Below are 4,506 nucleotides of genomic sequence, written 5' to 3' on the forward strand. Positions count from 1 at the left end.
ATCACGTGTGGCTGGCGATTAGTATATTAGACAGCACAGTTATAGACAACTGACTTTCATTACAGCATTTCATTTGGAGGAAGAAAGGGAAAGTAATATTTGGGGGAGCTGTTTCAGATACGATGCTAGATACTTTCTCTTACAGCATGATCTCATTTAATCTCCACAATTTAGACGAATAAACTGGGCAGGCAGAAGGAGGCTGGGTAACTTGCCCAAATTTGCATCACTAGCAAGGGAACAGCAAAGGGATTCAAACTCAGGTCTGGTGCCCCCAGACACCAGACTGGTACTGTCTTGTACATTCCACAACTGGGGAGACTCAAGATGGGCTTGAGGGGGTTAGATGACAGCACAAAAATGAAGGGCCTGAAAATATGACTTTGTGGCTAGGGAAGTTGGGGTTATTTCATTTCAAGAGATGAATACTGAAGGAGCCGTTCCATCTTTAGCACTAAACTAAAAGATCATTTTTTGGAGGAGAATGGCTGGCACTTTTAATGAAAGCTTCATTTTATTCTGGTTAACATGGGGACATGGAAGAATGTAACAAAGCCTAGGTTCTGACTCTGGGGGCAGTTCTCTTCCTATCCCAGTGAGCCTGGCTGGACTTTAGGCCCCCGCGAGGGGACTCCGTAGTGCGGGAGGAACTCCATGGCCTGGGCCTTTGGACACTGTGTAAGTAGCATTTGGGCTCACCAGAAATGGATGGCTTCTAAAGAAGATAAAAAGCATCAAGTTTCCCATGTTTGAATTATTTGGTGATCAGGTTGGCAAAAGCATGCAGTGGAGCCAGCCTATTTGCTCAAATGACCTTGATACAGAAATGTCACAAGCTCGAGCAGATGAATGAGACTGTTCCTCGGTTCTCTGCTCCACTTACCTGTGGGCATCAGGCAATTCTTTTAAAATTCACCATGTGTTCACATTTAAAACTAAAAGTAATTTAGATTATACGGATTGGAGAAAAAATTCTTCTCTTGCAGAGTTTTGACAAGCCCATTTTTGTCCCATAATTGCCAACAGATGGTTTTTTAAATGTAATGAGGTGAAAATGGTCGGTACCCCATGTGTTGGACTTTGCAATTTCCAAAGTAAACCCTCATTTTTGGCATGCCACACTAGTTAAAAATATGATGTCTTTATAGCTCAATTAAACATTTTTGGTGCATTTGGCATGGCATTTTGTTTTTTCACCAGTCACTTAAGACAGGACGTTTTACATTCTAGGAATGAATTAATAATCTCCTTGGAGATCTATAAACTGAGCAGTAAAAAAATTACAAATCAGGACTCTTAATTTTCCAAGCAACGGGTGTTTAATAAAGATTGAAATCATAAACTTTACTCTTTCCTGCTTGAGAAGATGCTATATTCGTTACAGAGTGAAATAAGGGATTTTAAAGTTCTTTTTTTCCCCCTGGCAATAATACTTTGAATTTTATGTTCTTCAAAGAAAAATTCACAACAGTTGTTAGTATTTGCATGCTATAAACTTCCTGGAGTGACTGATTTATGAAACTATGTTTATCACACCAGTGTTTATCAGTCAAACCTCCGTAGAGTGTGTTATCTGAGCAAACCGAAACCAGCTCCTCATACCAGGGAGGAAGGCATCTGCCCACGTATGGAAGCCTAGATAACACGACAGTGTGTTAGAAGCCCACATTCTGCTTTTCCCCCTCCTGCCATTTTTCCATGGGGTGCATGACAGGGCATGTGTATCATTGTGAAAACAAATAGGAGTACTGATTAAATAACCTGACTAATAAAGAGACGACATAATCACCTAGACGACTTAGAATACATAATATAGACAGAGGTTGGTGGAGTTCCTTGGAATGTAATGATGCAGTAAGTGGATCTTCAAGATGGGAAGCTATTCAAGAAAAGCTGGATTTGTGGGGTTTCAGAAGAGGCAGCAAGCTGTGAGGACAGCAAGGTGCAGTCTGTTGCAGGCATAAGGGGTGGCCCAAGTGAACAGATTGAAGGGGAGACAGGACAGCAGTTGGCTGGCTGGGATGGCACCAGGGGCTACCCAAGGTAAAGGAAAGAAGCCCAGTAATGAGCATTTGTACTTAGAGGTTTCTCAAAAGTTCCGAACACCTAGGCTGCAAAGAGCTTGCAGAGCACAGGGTGACTTGGACTGTATGAACATTATTATTTCTTGAACAAATACTAGTGCAAAGATAGTTTTCTCTTCATTGGTAAATGACAGAATTATAATCAGGCTTTGGGATAAGGAGATACAGTCGTTCCTTTGTATCCATGGGGGATTGGACCCCCCCATATCAAAATCTGCCGATGCTCAAGTCCCTTAAATAAAAGGGTGTAGTATTTGTGTATAACCTACACACATCCTCCTGCACACCTTAAATCATCTCTGTATTACTTACAGTACCTAAACACCGCCTACATCTCAGGATTTAAAATAGCAAAGGTTTACGTGTTGCTCTCACTACAAGTCCCTTCTGGCTTGGCTGGGGCTCCTCCGTATTCTCATCGTCCTTATCCCACAGAGAAGGCTGATGGAACAGTCTTTTCTGGAATGTTGCTCATCACTATGACCACGGAAAAAAGAGAACATGGTAAATTATGGGTAGGCTCTTAAAGTTCCCATCCAAGAATGATACATGTCACTTCTGCTCACCTTTTATTGACCAAAGCATGTCATATGGCCATACCTAACTTCCTGAGGGGATGGGAAGGTACAATATCATTACGTTCTCCAGGAGGTGGAGAGCTGGAAATATTTGGAACAGCACAAATGCCTGCCCCAACGGGGATTGCCAGGAGAGTCTTCCCTCGTCAAGAGCAGAGTCTTTTGTGCATTGTATTAATTTGCTGGGCTGCCATAACAAAATACAACAGACTGGGTGGATCAAAAAGCAGAAATTTAGTTTTTCACAGTTCTGGAGGCTAGAAGTCCCATATCAAGGTGGCGGCAGGGCTGGTTCCTTCTGCTGCCTCTCTCCTCGGCTTGCAGACGGCCACCTTCTCCCCGCGTCTTCAGGTGGTGTTCTGTCTGTGTGTGTCTATGTCCTAACATCTTCCCCTGATAAGGAAACCAGTCATATCAAATTAGGGCCTACCCTAATACTTCTTTGAAGATCCTATCATCAAATGCAGTCACATTCTAAGAAGCTGGGGGTTAGGATTTCAACACAGGAATTGTGGGAGGGACACAATTCAGCCCATAATGGATATCGTGTTAAAAATAGAGCCTTGTCTCATTAATTGGAGCTATAAGAATGGTACTAATAAGCAAAACTTTTTGATACATCTTATACTTTGTGCCAAAAACTCTAGCAAGATCTATTTTTTGCAAATAAGTTATTTCTTGCTATAAACTTCAGGACAGATATGAAGAGATGATATGATTAGAATTTTAAAAAATTAAAAATTTAATTGCAGGCTTGTAGAGGGTTTTCCTAATTTATCTCATACCCTCAACTCTCTCTAAACGTATTAGATACTACAGAATCCAGAAGACTGATTTAACTTTTTACTGGATTTAATATTTCTCCTGTGATATGTATGAGGAAACGATAGAATTGTTACTTTTATTGATTGTTTCCCTGCTATTAGACATTGATCGAGGTTAGTGGCTCTCAGACTCAAATAGGCCTCAGCATCCCCTGGAAGGCTTGTTAACACAGACTGCTGAGCTCCACCCCAGAGATGCTGATTCAGTAGATCTGTGGGCATGAGATTCTGCATTTCTGACAAGCTCCCAGCTGCTGCTGATCCTGCTGGGCCGGTCCATGGATCAGACTTCAAGAGTCATTGGTTTAGGAAGTTGCAGGCAGGGTAATGGGAAAGCCATCTTCCTGTGTTTCCTTATCTCTGGGTGCCTGTGTGGAAGGTGCCAGAAGGCAACCAGGTTAATGTAGGTACATCATTAGCACCTTCCAGTCCCAGGGAGACAGCAAGCAAGGAAGAGAGTGAGAATTGTCAATGAGACATTGTCTCTTCAGGACTGGCTCTTTTGTATTTGTTAAGCCCTACACAAAGCACATAATGTTTCCCTCTCTGTGCAAGGCCTGCTTCCTCTTGGCCGACTCTTCAGTTGTTTTGTTTTTGTTTTTAGAACAGAGGGCATTGTCAGAATTCTTAACAGTTATACCAATTCCACCAAAGTCTTAGGAGAAAAGATACGCTCAATCCTTTTTCTATTTCCAACTGTGCTGCTTTTCATAAGCAGAAGTTTCTGAGCCCGGTGCTGACTGTGACCACTTCTGATGCAGGAGTCCTGGAGCTCCTTGCTGGGGCACAGCGCCACAGCCTGCACTCACATCTCTTCCTGACGTCCTTGGCCTCCTGCTTGGGACTGCATGCAAGCCATGCCGTGAAGATTGGCAGGTTTTTAATCCCCCAAAGAACAGTGAGAGCTCGGGAAGTGGCAAGTGGATATAACTAGAGAAGGTGGCTGAGGCAGACACTGCTCTCTGCTTACCCAATATCCATTCTGAAATTCTGTGTTCCATCAAAATTCGTAAGTTGAAA

The sequence above is a fragment of the Cynocephalus volans genome, chromosome 1 (assembly GCF_027409185.1).
Source record: "Cynocephalus volans isolate mCynVol1 chromosome 1, mCynVol1.pri, whole genome shotgun sequence".
In the NCBI taxonomy this organism is placed as follows: domain Eukaryota; kingdom Metazoa; phylum Chordata; class Mammalia; order Dermoptera; family Cynocephalidae; genus Cynocephalus; species Cynocephalus volans.